Source organism: Ornithorhynchus anatinus, chromosome 2, assembly GCF_004115215.2.
Source record: "Ornithorhynchus anatinus isolate Pmale09 chromosome 2, mOrnAna1.pri.v4, whole genome shotgun sequence".
Taxonomy (NCBI): Eukaryota; Metazoa; Chordata; class Mammalia; order Monotremata; family Ornithorhynchidae; genus Ornithorhynchus; species Ornithorhynchus anatinus.
In genome coordinates, this window is record NC_041729.1 from 103340928 (window position 1) to 103356781 (window position 15854).

Sequence of the window (15854 nt, forward strand, 5' to 3'; positions counted from 1 at the left end):
AGAACGAGATAGGTTCTCTCATGCAGTAACTATGGGGGTCCTTTTTTTTAGGGTGGCCACCGTGGCTCTGGAGAACACGGGACACCCCATTATAATCCCTCTCCCCCATAATACAGGAGCAGCACGGCCTAGTGGATAGAGCGCAGGCTTGGAAGGCAGAACAGCGTGGATTCTAACCCTGGCTCTGCCACCTGACTGCTGTGTCACCTCGGGCAAGTCACTTCACTTCTCTGGGCCTCAGTTACCTCATCTGGAAAATAGACATTGAGACCGTGAGTCTCACGTGGGACAGGGACTGTGTGCAACCCAATTTGCTTGTATCCACCCCAGTGCTTAGTACAGTGCTGGGCACATAGTAAGTGCTTAAACACCACAGTTCTTCCTCTTCTTCTTATTATTACTAATAATTGCCCTCCCCCAGAATATAGGAACACTCCTTTTTAACCTCCCCTCTCCCAGAATACAAGACACCCCTTCCAACCAGCCTCCTCCCCCAAAATATGGGGCACCTATTTGCTAATCACCCTCAGCCAGAATACAGGGTACCCCTTTGCCAATCCCATCACTAGGCTCCTATTGAATAGACAGCAGTGGACTAGGCATCTACTCAGTGCAGGCCATTGTACAAGATGTCTACAGTGCGCAGAATCCTGGATGCCTACTGTGTTCTGAGCACTGACTTGGGCGCTTAACTGGAAAATCCCGTCCTGGATGCCTGTTGAGAGGAGAAAGTACCATAATGGGCACCTACCACTTGCAAAACACTCTACCTGACCCTGGTTATATACATATAAACACTCTACTAAGTCCTTATGGTGTTCAGAGACTGTTGTTGGTATTTATGCTGTGAAAAGCCCCGTATTGGGCACCTACTGCATGCAGAGCACTGGACCAGATTCTTGAGGGAGAAATAAAAGTGATGAGAGAAAGACGCCAGCCCTTAAGGAGCTCACAGTCTAGCAGAGGAGACAGTAGACCTAAGGCGATTAGTATATAGTGTTTCAAACTGAAGGAACCTAGCCCCTTGGGGTAAGGTTAGGATGAGCCCAGGGTCCAAGGGCTTGAACAGAACAGCGGGTGTCTTGGGGGTGTCTACGGCAGGCTCATAAACCTCACTGTCCAGGGCTATGAGCGAATGTGTTAACATGGCCCCAAGCAGGCAGGTAGAGAGGAGGGGAAAGATAGGGAAAAGATAATTATTAATTATTATTATGGCATTTGTTAAATGCTTACTCTGTGCCTAGCGCTGTTCAAAGCACTGGGGTAAATACAAGGTAGTCAGGTGGGACATAGTCCCCGTCCCACATGGGGCTCACAGTCTTAATCTCCATTTTACAGGTGAGGTAACTGAGGCCCAGAGAAGTGAAGTCGCTTGCCCAAGGTCACACTGCAGACACGTGGCAGTCAGGATTAGAACCCGCTTCCTTTAACTTACAGGACTGTACTCTTTCCACTAGGCCACGCTGCTTTTCCGTGGACAGATTAGCTCTCCGTGGAAAAAGATCGTGTCTACTAACTGTACTGTACTCTCAAGTACAGTGCTCTATACGCGGTAAGTGCTTAATAAATATTATTGATTGAGTGGGTGCGGAGGGGGTTACTTTCAGTTCATCTGGACAAAATCATCCCAAGCCACTCTGTCTCCACTGCCCTCCCTTGAGGAGGTTCAATATAACTATGACTTCTGTTTTACCTCCGAGGACTAAAGACCTTTTTTGTGTGTGTGTGTGTGTAGTCTATACAGAAGGTTGGGATGGGAAAATGATCCAAATCATGTTCAAAAGCAATCACCCATCTCTGCCTCTTATTCTATCCCCTAAAAATTCGGTTGATTGTTTAGATGATTGAACAGTCCCAGTGATCACCCAGAATTCGTGTGAATGACTTCCAATGGTTTCAATGCCCTCTCTGTTTCACTTGGGATTTCTCTGAATCATCAGGGAAACTATTTCCCCTTTAGAGAGGGGGAAAAAAAATCACCTATGTTGAGCCACTGCAGTTTGCTCCTTTTGTTTCTGGTGTCGGTGATTTGATATACCACGGTATAGAGAAGTGGCATGGACTAATAATAATAATAATGATGATGATGGAATTTGTTAAGCGCTTACTATGTGCAGAGCACTGTTCTAAGCGCTGGGGGAGATACAGGGTCATCAGGTTGTCCCTCGTGAGGCTCACAGACAATCCCCATTTTACAGGTGAGGTAACTGAGGCACAGAGAAGTGAAGTGACTTGCCCACAGTCACACAGCTGACGAGTGGCAGAGCCGGGAGTCGAACTCATGACCTCTGACTCCGAAGCCCAGGCTCTTGCCACTGAGCCACGCTGCTAATGGATAGAGCATGGGCCCGACAGTCAGAGGAACTCAATTCTAACCCCGGCTCTGCCACTGGCCTGCTGTGTGACCTTGGGCAAACCCCTTAACTTCTCTGTGCCTCAGTTACCTCTTCTGTAAAATGGGGATGAAGACTGAGTCCCATGTGGGACCTTGAACGGTGTCCAACCTAATTAGCTTTTCTCTACCCCAGTGCTCGATACAGTACCAGACACATAGTAAGCGCTTAACAATTACCATAAAAAATAGAGCTATGAGGACCCATTGATCTCAGCCATCTGCTTATTGTGAATCAGACCTCATCATTATCCACCGTAAGATCTTGAACCCGTTTCACGCCTTCACTAGACTGAAGCATTTGCTCATTTTCAACGCTCCCCATTGGTCACACTGTATCCGGGGAAATCCTTCCAAGAGGAAGTTCAACCGAGCGCATTAATGTCCCGGCTGAGCACCTGTTATTAAGCAAGGCGCCGTGACTTATGGAATAGCTATAAGCAATGAGCTCAATAAAGCGGAAGCCTCGAACTAAAGACCAACAGGATTCATTGAAGGCCATAACTCCCCGGTTTAATTTGCACTAGCCCTGATAAAGGGTCTCCTCTGGCCACGGAGCAGAGTGACGAGCATCATGTGAAGCATAAATGATTGGTGCTGCATTATTTGTATTATTAGAATAAAGGGCTCACCATATTCAACCCCGAAGGGGTCAGTCAACAAAGGAAAAAGGAAAGAAAAAACGTGCTCTAAGACAGGCGGGACTAACCCTTTTTTCAAAGCGTCCTCGTGAAGTTCGCAGTGAATCAGACTCACCTGGGAAGGTCAACTCAGAGACTCAGGAGAAGATTGCCCAAGCTCTTCATTTTCTGAGGCTCGTGCAATGGGTCAAGCCTCCAAGCACCCGCATCTGGCTCTTAGAAGATTATTCCGAGTCTGGGTGACCTCCTCGGGGAATTTTTCGGGAGGCTGTGTGGCTAGGGCACGGGCAGGAATACATTGCGCTGAACTGGCAAAAACCAAAATCAGACTCTGATCCCTCAGTGAATTCACACTCCATGTCAACCAATCGGTGGTATTTATTGAGTGCTTACTGTGTTCAGATAAGCATATTAAGCGCTTGGGAGAGTACGAGAAAGTCGATAGACACGTTTCCTGCCCATAATGCCTCAGTAACGGGCCGAAAAACCACACGGCCTAGTAGCAAGAGCACGGGCTCGGGAGTCAGAGAACGTGGGTTCCTATCCCGGCTCCACCATTTGCCCGCTGTGTGACCTTGGGCAAATCGCTTCACTTCTCTGTACCTCATTCATTCATTCAATAGTATTTATTGAGCGCTTACTATGTGCAGGGCACTGTACTAGGCGCTATCTGTAAAATGGGGATTAAGACGGGGAGCCCCATGTGGAACAACCTGATTACTTTATATCCATCTCGGTGCTTAGAGCAGTGCTAGGCACCTAGTAAGCACTTAATACCATCATTATTATTATTATTATTATTTCTGTGGCCAAGGGAGGAATTCAGGATTCTGTAGAGAAAGAAGTGTCTGATGCCCAGTTAGGAAGAGGAGATTGGGAGAGGAGCACTGGGAAACTGTGACTTGGGGGCAAGGCATAGTGGAGACTTGAGATCTAACTTTGGAAACAGAAGAGAGGTGGAATACCTTCAAAAATAAGACAAATCACTTAACCAGGACATGGTGAGTACTCAAAGGGACTGGCTAGAATGTAAGCTCACTGTGGACAGGAAATGTGTCAATTATATTATTTTTACTCTCCTAAGTGCTTCGTACAGTGCTCACCACACAGTAAGCACTCAATAAATTCCATTGACTGACTGACTGACCAATCAATTATATTCACAGCTCTCAGAAACTCTCCACCAACCCTGAGCCCCATTGCAGAAAAAAATGAAATGGCCCCCATAAGCCACGGGTTGATGTGACTTGGGGTGTTGGAAATTACTTGGAGGTTTGTTGGACATGTTTTAGGGGACCTAGAGGACTGAGGCCAGCGAGGTTCAGTTAGAAGCTTCAGGAGTTCAAAAAAAAAATTTAATTGGTCTCCCCAGGTAGCCTAGATGATAATCAGGGTCAGAAAACTGGGGTCTCATTAATCCATCTCCCAGAGGTTTCGTTCCTAGGCAATTCCCAAAGTAGCCTGGTTTTCCCTGGAGGGCAGGTGGACAGAAATATTGGTAGCGGTGTGACCGTTCCACATTTTTTATAGTGTCATATTAATTCGTCTCCATAAAAGCTGTACTCTCTTTTGGCATGCTGGGTGTATGGATTTCTGATGGAGAAATGTCATTAGGGATGAAAAATGGCCCTCAGACGCATTCCTCAGGTGTGGGAAGGGGAAAGAAGAAAGGAATTTAAGGACCGTATTTTAAAAGCAATCTATTTTCAGCCTTGCAGGCAGCCAATACAATAAAGGAGTTAAAGGGCACACTCCAGAATGGTTTGGAGAGAAAAGTCACCCGATTGGAAAGAGGTGGAGAGATGTCTAACCGCCAAGGTAGCGGCTCCATCTATGTTTTGACTTTCATTCTCACTGTATTATCTACAATGGATGTCCACCTGTCTTTATAAGCAGTCCACCGGTCAAGAGAAGCAGTGTGGCTCAGTGGAAAGATCCCGGGCTTGGGAGTCAGAGGTCATGGGTTCGAATCCCAGCTCCGCCACTTAGCTGCGCGACTGTGGGCAAGTCACTTCACTTCTCTGTGCCTCCGTTACCTCATCCGTAAAATGGGGGCGAAGACCGTGAGTCTCACGTGGGACAACCTGATGACCCTGTATCTACCCCAGTGCTTGGAACAGTGCTCTGCACGTAGTAAGCGCTTAACAAATACCAACATTATTTATTATTATTAGAGTGGAAGTTCCTCAAGGGCAGGGACTGGGTCTTTCATTGTGTGTTCCCAAACACCTGGGACGGTACTCCTCATGGAGGAAGCGGTCTGTTCTGTCCATCACCAGTGCTCAGCACAGTGCTCTTCACTTACTGATGATGATGGCATCTGTCAAGTGCTTATTATGTACTAAACACTGTCAGCACCCTGCCCCACATGGGGCTTACAGTCTAAGGGGGAGGAAGAACGGGTATTTAATCCCCATTCTACAGATGAGGAAAGTGAGTCACAGAACACTTAAGTGACTTACCCAAGGTCATCCATCAGGCAAGTGGCAGAGCTGAGATTAGAACTAAGGTTTCCCAACTCCCAGGCCTGGGTTCTCTCCACCAGGCCCCGCTGCTTCTCTGATAGTAGATGATATAGCAAGGTTCGTCTTGTCTTATGCCGTTGAGTCATTTCCGACCCATAGCAACTCCACGGACCCATGTCTCTCACACACCCCACTCTCCATCTGCAGTCGTTCCGGTAATGCTTCCGTAGAGTTGTGTTTGTAAAAATAGGGAAGTGGTTTACCATTGCCTTCTCTCGTGCAGTAAATTTGAGACTCCACCCTCGGCTCTCTCCCAAACTGCTGCTGCCCAGAGCAGGTGAGTTTTGACTTGTAGCAAATTGTCTTCCACTCACTAGCCACTGCCCAAGCTAAAAAAATGCCTCTGCTTGACTTTCCGTCCCATAGCTGAGACTGGTAGAGTACTGGAAATTCTCCAGATGCCAACCTGAGAGGGCAGTAGGGTTTGGGGAGGTATCTATGAAAGTGAATGCTTTGGAAAGAACATCACTTACCCCCTTGCACCCAAAGCCCATTTTTTCATCATCTACGGCATTTGTTGAGCTCAAGGTGGGCAGGGAACATGTCTACCGACTCTGTTATATCGTACTCTACCAAACACTCGGTACAGTGCTCTGCACAGAGTAAACACTGAATAAATACGACTGGTGGATCTTAAATCGACTACTCTGGATCGTCCTGGGGGTGGTCAATGCTTCCTAGGGCTAGTGAGAACTAACAACCCTCCCATTTGGCCTGACCGAATTCAGCCTCTCCTCCCCAAGGAAGATGCCATCCCCCCACCTCTCAAATGAATCTGGCTAGAGACAATCAAGTTCGTCACGAAACCGGTTCTATTCTGCAAGGTGACCTCAGCCCCAACCAGTGCCACGTGGAGAGAGAAATTTGAGTAAGCTTGTTGCAAAACAGGCAGATGGTTGGCTGGTCAGCCAGTGGTCCCGTGTTTCCTAGCCGGAAGGCTCGGCCCCAGAAACTCAAGACGGAACGGAATCGGCCCCCAGAGACTCGGGCCGCCCCGGATAGCCCAGAGACCAGGGTTCACTTCCAGTCTTCAATCCGACTTCATTCCGGTTGTATGAAGTTCAGGCTCTGGGGACTCCAAGAACTTGACAAAACACCGGGTCCGGTTATTCTGACAGCACTCTCTGGAGGAGGAACGTGTTTCATGGTTGCACGAAACGCTATTACGGCTCCAGACCCGTTTTTAAAGACCACCCCCGCAGAGAGATCAGACAATAGAATATCCACAAATGAAAATAGTCTGGTTCTTGAGGGGATTATATCCAGGTGAATAGAGAAAAATAATTTCTAAGATAAAATGAAGTGATTTATGAGTTAACTGGCTAAATTTGTCATGGAAAGTGCCACGGCCTGCAATTCGGTTACAGCACTTCTATTTATACATCCAGACACTGTCTAATTCTCACCTGTATACTCTCCTCTAGTGTTTAGTACAGTGCTCTGCACAGAATAAGCACTTAACACTATTTCTTCTACTACCATTAAAATACACCGAGAACCTGCGAGTTTTCTGAGCTCTTTACTGTGCTGAAATGTAACCAGATGGAAAATGTTTGGCGATTTGGGGAATTAATACAATTCTAAATATACTTGAACTTGATGCAGTGAAGACTCGTTTCAAAAGGATTCAGTCTGATTCTACCAAATTTACTCACAACGTGGCAAATTATCTCACATGACATCAGCCTCAACACTTGTGCGTTTAAATCCGTTTTAGTTATTTATTCACTTCTGTCTATCAAATGTGTAGTCATTCCCTGTTAAATATAGTGTATCAGACAATTTACGACTACCGTCTTCTCATCGACCGTGCCCTTCCAAGGATGGAAATTGCATCTTTTACCGCACTTGTATACGTAGCCATCCACAATTCATTTTAATAATAATGTTGGTATTTGTTAAGCGCTTACTATGTGCAGAGCACTGTTCTGAGCGCGGGAGTATACAGGGCAATCAGGTTGTCCCACATGAGGCTCACAGTCTTAATCCCCATTTTACAGATGAGGTAACTGAGGCACAGAGAAGCAAAGTGACTTGCCCACAGTCACACAGCTGACAAGAGGCAGAGGTGGGATATGTGTGATACGATCCTAAATGCCAAAGGAGGCTATGAGTACTATATTTTACTACTACTAATAATAATGTTGGTATTTGTTAAGCACTTACTATGTGCAGAGCACTGTTCTAAGCGCTGGGGGAGATACAGGGAAATCAGGTTGTCCCACGTGAGGCTCCCAGTCTTAATCCCCATTTTACAGATGAGGGAACTGAGGCACAGAGAAGTTAAGTGATTTGCCCAAAGTCACACAGCTGATCAGTGGCGGAGCCGGGATTATTTTACCGTCTGACTCCCCCTCTGGCCCGTATGCTTAATGTGGGCAAGAATCGTATCTACCGACTCTAAACTAATGTACTCTCGCGAGAGTTTCGTACAGGGTCCTGCACCCAGGAAGGTTTCAGTAATGCCAATGATTGACTTTCCAAGGTGCTCAGTTCAGCACACCTGCGTATGGAAGGTACCTAGTAAAGTGTGGCTGTACATGGAAGGTACCTGGTATCCCTCAAGGTTCAGTTCCGGATGCCCTTCTATTCTCCACCTACACCAACTCCCTTGGAGAAGTCATTCGCTCCCATGGCTTCAACTACCCCCTCTATGGGGATGATACTCAAATCTCCATTTCCAGCCCTGATCCCCCTCCCTCTCCGCAGTCTCGCATTTTCCGTTGCCTTCAAGACGTCCCCGCTTGGACGTCCTCCTTTCACCTCGGGCCTAACATGTCCAAAACAGAACTCCTCATCTTCCCACCCAAACCCTGTCCTCCCCCTCACTTTCCCATCACTGTAGACGGCATCGCTATCCTTCCTGTCTCACGAGCCTGTAACCTTAGCCTCATCCTTGACTCCTCTCTCTCATTCCACCCAAATAGTCAATCCATCGCTAAATCCGTGGCTCGGTGGAAAGAACACGGGCTTGGGAGTCAGAGGTCATGGGTTCGAATCTCCGCTCCGCCACTCGTCAGCTGTTCGACTGTGGGCAAGTCACTTCACTTCTCTGTGCCTCAGTTTCCTCATCTGTGAAATGGGGATGAAGACTGCGAGCCTCACGTGGGACAACCTGATTACCCTGTCTCTACCCCAGCGCTTAGAACAGTGCTCTGCACACAGTAAGCGCTTAACAAATGCCAACATTATTATTATTATTAAATCCTGTCGGTCTCACCTTCATAAAATTGCTAAAATCCATCCCTTCCTCTCCATTCAAACTGCTACCACGTTAATACAATTACTCATCCTACCCTGCCTAGATTATTACCTCAGCCTCCTTGCTGACCTCTCAGCCTCCTGCCTCTCCCTACTCCAATTCACTCTGCTCACCAGGTCATTTTTCTATAGAAATGCTCAGGATATATCACCCTATCCCTCAAAAAACTCCAGTGCTTGCCCTTTCACCCGTGCATCAAACAAAAAATTCTCCCCATTAACTTTAAAGCAGTCCATCACCTTGCCCCCACCTACCTCACCTCGTGACTCTCCTACTACAAACCACCCCACACACTTCACTCCTCTAGTGCTAACCTTCTCACTCCAGCTAGATCTCACCTCTCTCATCGCCAGTCCCTCACCCACATTCTGCCTTTTGCCTGGAAAGTCCTTCCTCCTCAAACCCAACAGACAGTTACTCTCCCCCATTTCAAAGCCTTATTGAAGGCACATCTCCTCCAAGAGGCCTTCCCAGAATAAGCCCCACTTTTCCTCATCTCCCACTCCATTCTGCATCACCCTGACCTCCGCCCTCTTTCCTTCTCCCCACCCAGCCCCACAGTACTTAAGTACATATCTGTAATTTCTTTACTTGTATTAACGTCTCTCTGCCTCCGCCACCCCCAGACTGTAAGCTCGTTGTGGGCAGGGAACATGTCTGTTTATTGTTGTGCTGTGTTCTAGCAAGCGCTTAGTACAGTGCTCTTCACACAAGAAGTGCTCAATAAATACAACTGAATGAGTGCTACAGCACTCCCCTACATGGAAGGAGCCTTGTACAAAGAAGGCGCTCAGTACTATCCCCCTACCCATGGAAAGCATCGGGTATAGCGCTTCTGCACGCAGAAGACTCTTAGTACAACACTCTTCAAAATGGAAGACCTTGAGGACAGACCTCCGCACCCAGTAGTAATCCAACGGTCGATGGATAGTATTTACTGAACGCTTACTGTGTGCAGAGCAGTTATAAGCTCTTGGGAGAGTACAACACAACAATATAACAGAAACATGTCATGCCCATTATGAGCTTACAGTCTAGAAGGGAAGGCAGGCAATGGATTTGCTCAGGTCTGATGGTGATGAGAAAGAACCAAATGTGAAATAGTAATAATAATCATAACTGTGGTATTTGCTAAATAGCACAGTGCCAGGCACTCTACTAAGCTCTGGGGGTAGATACATAGTCCATGTCCCACTTGGGGCTCACAGTCTTAATCCCCAGTGGATAGGTGAGGTAACCGAGGCACAGAGAAGCAGAGTGACTTGTCCAAGGTCACCCATCAGACAAATGGCAGAGCTGGAATTAAAACTCAGATCTTTCGGTCACCCGGGCCTGTGCTTGCTGCTCCTCATAGAGATATAACTGAAGAACGTTTTGTCTCCCCTACAAACCTGGAGCCAGAAATGGGTTCTAGGGCCGGGCGATGGCTGCCTGGAAGGCCAGGGGATGATCTAACGTAAGTAAAGAACCTCAGTGTCACTGGAGAATCCCATCAGTGGGAACATCTCCATCAGGCTTTTATCAACATGGCAGCACTACAGCCAAGATCTTCCACCCTGACGCTCGGGAGAGGAAAGCACAAGTCCAGCATCACGGGCCTGCTTGTTCCGACAACCTGTCCAGGGAGAAGCACAACTGCCCATGACCCACACTGGATCCCAGACAGAATTTATGGTCCAAAGAAACCCTCCCTGCCCTTTCCCCATGGTGACTCGCTCACCCCCACCTGATGCCACTGCTGCTATAGTGATCCACACAGGCTCTGTCCCCTTCAGACACTTGTCAGGCCCAGGGAGACTGAATGAACGCCTGCCGTTCTCTGAGGGTGAACCCTCGGTTCGCTCCGGGGAACGGGAGACCAAAATTAGTCACTTTCAGAAAAGGAAAATAGGATCCAGGTGAACCACGTCACCGGTTCCCCATTGGTGGGACTCGCATGCTATTCTCGGAGCAATGTCTTCTCTGGAGCTCACTGTGACAGAGCTCACGTGTACCAGCTCTGGTCTATTGTACTCCCCAAGTTCTTGATACAGTGCTCTGCACACAGTAAGTGCTCAATAAATACCACTGATCGAATGATTGATTGGAGCATGCCTAGTTGTCCAGTTCCCAGCTGGTCTGCCCCCTGTCTGGTTCCAATAGGGAAGTGTACCTTTTTTTTACATGTTTGGAGCTCTTTTTGTTACTTCTGGCACCAAACCTCTCTAAAAATATAATTGTTATTAGTAATTTTGGTATTTGTTAAGCACTTACTATGTGCCGGGCACTGTACTAAGCCCTGGAGTGGAGACAAGCAAATCGGGTTGGACACCTTCCCGTCCCACGGAGGGCTCCAGTCTCAATCCCCATTTTACAGATGAGGGAACTGAGGTATAGAGAAGTGAAGTGACTTACCCAAAGTCACACAGAAGACAAGTGCTGGAGCCGGCATTAGAACCCATGTCCTTCTGACTCCCGAGCCTGTGCTCTACCCACTACGTCATGCTGCTTCCCATAATAATAGTTATCAATGCAGTATTTGTTTAGCACTTATTATATGCCAAGCTTTGGACCAAGCGCTGGGGTAGATGCAAGTGAATCAGATTGAATGTGGTGCCAGTCCTCCCATTGGCCTGGGAGAAGAATGCAGTGGCTGTCCAGACAAATCCTCTACATACCAGAAAACCCACATACCTCCACAAAATGGCGGCTACATAATAATCATGGTCTTCGTTAAGCACTTACTAAGAGCTAGGTACCAAACTAAGCACTGGGGTAGATACAAGGAAATTGGTTTGGACACGGTCCCTGTCCCACATGGGGCTCACAGTTTCAATCCCCACTTTACAGATAAGGGAACAGAGGCACAGAAAAGTGAAATGACCTGTCCAAGGTCACACAGAAGGCATGTGGCGGAGCAGGGATCAGGACACAGATCCTCCTGACTCACACACCTGTCCAATATCTATTAGGCCACACTGCTTTTCCTGATCACTCTGCTTTGTGTGCCCATCATAGCACCATGGCGTAGTGGATAGAACAGGGGCCTGGGAATCAGAAGGTCATGGGTTCTAATCCCTACTCCTCCACTTGCTTGCCATTCATTCATTCATTCAATAATATTTATTGAGCGCTTACTATGTGCAGAGCACCGTATTAAGCACTTGGAATGTACAATTCGATAACAGATAGAGACAATCCCTGCCCAGTGACGGGCTCACGGTCTAATCGATGTGAGTGCGGGCAAGTCATTTCACTTCTCTGTGCCGCAGTTACCTCATCTATAAAATGGGGATTAAGATTGTGAGCCCCATGTTTGGCAGGGACTGTGTTCAACCCGATTTACTTGTATGTACCCCAGCACTTAGTACAGTGTCTGGAACACAGAAAGCACTTATATATCACAATTCTTATTATTGTAGCACACATGATGTCACATGCATGCCCCAGTGTACAAGAGTGGCATTAGTGGCCACCCTATTTCACAAGAAAAGTTACACAAAAGGCCAAAGTGTGCAGAACCTGGAGTATTTTTCCAAAGGGACCATCACCTCCTGCTTTCGCCAGAGCCTCTACGTACCCATCCCAGTAACCTACCCTCTAAACGGCAAGCTTGGTGTGGGCAGAGAATGTGTCTGTTGATTGTTACATTGTACTCTCCCAAGTGCTCAGTTCAGCGTTCTGCACACAGTAAGCGCTCAATAAATACGATCAAATGAATGAACAGTCCCTGAAATCACAGCTGCTGCCCTGAGCCCACAGACTGGATGACATGAGCCGAGGTGACGCGAGGCTGGTGTTAAAAGTAGAAGCTGAGGACATCAAAATGGAGGGGATGGAAGTGGAGCAGGTATTTTAAGGAGGGGTGAGACCAGGAGGAGGCAGACATTAATGGGCTAACAGGCCAGAGTCACCATGTTGTGATAATAATTGTGATACTTGTTAAGGGTTCACTATACAACAAGCACTTACTAAGCACTGGGGTGGATTTAAGCAAATCAGTTGGGACACAGTCTCTGTCCGACATGGGGCTCACAGTCTTAATCTCTATTTTACAGATGAGATAACTGAGGCACAGAGAAGTGAAATGATTTGCCTAAGGTCACGCAGCAGACAAGTGACAGAGCCAGAATTAGAAGCCAAGTCTGACTCCCAGGCCCGTGCGCTCTCCATTAGGCCATGCTGCTTTTTGTGTCTTTTGTTTCTGTGCTTTTGTGCCTTTTCGGTCCAATTGGAATAATTTGAAGAGACCTGGAACAATTACATCATGGTCCAGCTCAAAAATCCATGGGCTAATCCTCTCCATAAATGTGGCACCTATGCCTCCAATTACAAAAATTTCCTCTCGTTTGTCTGATTTCTGTCCTTTTCACATCAGGATTTGGGGCAGTGGGGCAGTCTTCTACTGGGGGCAGGGGGCTGTATTATAAAAATGCACTTTATAAAGAAATTACAAATTACAAACCCCATCATGGGTTTGCCGCGTTAACTTCCTTATAGCGATCAATCAATGGCATTCACTGAATTCCTATTGAGTACGAAGCATTTCACAGAGCTCTTGGGAGAGTACCAGCAAAGCAAGGCTCACGATCTCTGCCTTCATGGAGCTCACAAAGCGGAAACAGACCATCAGAAGTTATTTACGGGTTGTGTACGAAGGGCTCATAAGGAGGTAGCTCAATCATAATATAGGAAGTAGCTAAAATATAATTATATGAAGTTCAAGTGTAGTTATAATTACAGATTAGATGCTCTCAGAAATTCACAATTTCAGGAAAAGAATCTATTGCTTCTGGCCTGGTTTTTGGATGACTGGGGATTGATGCTTCAATTAATCTCCACCTTTTCAAAGCCTTACCAAAGGCACATTTCCTCCAGGAGGCCTTCCCTGATTAAGGCCCCTCCTTTCCTCTTCTCCCACTCCCTTCTGAATCACCCTGACTTACTCCCTTTCTTCTTCTCCTCTGCCAGCCCCTCAGCACTTATGTACAGATCTGTAATTTATTTCTATTCATGTCTGTCTCCCCCGCTCTAAATTGTAAGCTCACTGTGGGCAGGGAATGTGTCTGTCTATTGTTGTACGGTATTCTCCCAAGCACACAATGAATGAATGGATGAATGATATTAAAATAATGAACGATATTAAAATGGTAAAGCTTTATCTGGCAGGGGATTTGTTTTGCTTTCCTTAAGACTGACTTTTAGAATAAGAAATAAAGGCGAAACTTGCCTCCTTTTACGTTGTTTTGCTCCTAAATTAATTTTCCTTTTCATCTGTTCAGGAAATGAGATGTGAAAATGGTTCTGAAATCCCGAGAGCGCAATAAGCAGCAGTGTCCACCGAGTGCTGGGTAGGTTGATCTGGTTCTCCAGCTACAAGGGAGAGAAAGACGTGTCGGCATCAAAGGTGGGCTTTACTCTTTTGTGAATAAATGAGCACTTGACGCCTGTGAACTGTGATGAAACACTGAAATATTCTTTATGTTTTTTTGTTGTCCTTGCCCCAGAGCCCTTCCCCAGGAGGTAATGTTTGCTAGAGGAAAGTCTGAAGTGGACCAAGTGGATGGATTTCATCTGCCTGGAATTCAAGCCGCTCTCTTATCTTCCACGCCCCTTGGAGGACAGGTATCGAGATGCCTCCTCGATTTCTCTTCATTTACAAGCGAATGCCCTCAGGAAATGGCTTTTTCCCTCAAGAAACTGCTGAGGTGGTGACACTTCATTCGGTCAGTTATCTGAAAGTATATATAGCTGTCCACTGTCCAAGATGATGTGATTGACTCTGTCGACTATGAGACACTCCAGCAAGCCTCCCCATCCTTTGGACCTTCTCTCTTTACCCGCCTCTCCCCAGCTCATCCTCTTTATTTCTCTTTTTAGCATCATCACTGTTATTTATTGAGCACTTACTGTGTTCGGAGCACTGAACTAAGCACTTGGGAGAGGACGATTCAACAGAGTTGGTAGACACGTTCCCTGACCGCAACAAGCTTCCCTTCCTCACTTTCCAAACTCCCACCTCCATTCCCGCCCTCAATCTATCAATCATATTCACTGAGGACTTACTGTGTGCAGAGCACTGTAATAATAATAATAATGTTGGTATTTAAGCGCTTACTATGTGCCAAGCACTGTTCTAAGCGCTGGGGTAGATACAAGGTAATCAGGATGTCCCACATGAGGCTCACAGTCTTAATCCCCATTCTACAGATGAGGCAACTGAGGCACAGAGAAGTTAAGTGACTTGCCCACAGTCACACAGCTGACAGGTGGCAGCGCCGGCATTTGAACCCATGACCTCTGGCTCCCAAGCCCGTGCTCTTTCCACTGGACTAAGCGGTTGGGTGAGTACAATATGACAAGGGCTGGTAAATACGATCTCTGTCCACAGCGAAATAACAGCTCGGCTACTATTCTTACTCCCTGGAATAGCTTCTTCCCCTTCATTTGATAGAAAAAGCTCTGCCCACATTCACTGTTCTTATAAAATCCCCCCTTCCCTCCTCCCCAAACCAGCCTTCTCTAATGAACTCCTCTCACCTCGTCACATTACTGAAATGTGTACAGAGGGCTAAACTGAACCTCTGTGTCCAGAGCACTGAACTGAGCACTGGAATAAGTTCACCACAAGCAAAAAAAAAAACCAGTTTCTGCCCTCGAGAAGCTAATGATACAATGGTGACCAGTGGACACGAAATGCATACGTATAGTGTGAACAAAAGGGCCCACAATTAGAACTGTTTTTAGCAAGAATACGGGAGAAAGAGGAAATGGGGAAAATACCTCAATTCACAGATAAATAGAATGAGCACAAGCCCAGGAATCAAAGGACCTGGGTTCTAACCCCAGCTCTGCCAATTGGTTGCTATGAGGCCTTTGCTTTACTTCTCTGTGTATCAGTTTCCTCAACTGTAAAATTGAGATTCAATACCCAGTCTTCCTGTGAGTCCCACGTGGGTTAGGGACTGTGTCCACCTCAGCACTTAGAAGCGTTCTTGACAGATGGTAAGCACTTAACAAGCACCATTATAATAAAAATAAATACAAGTGCTAAA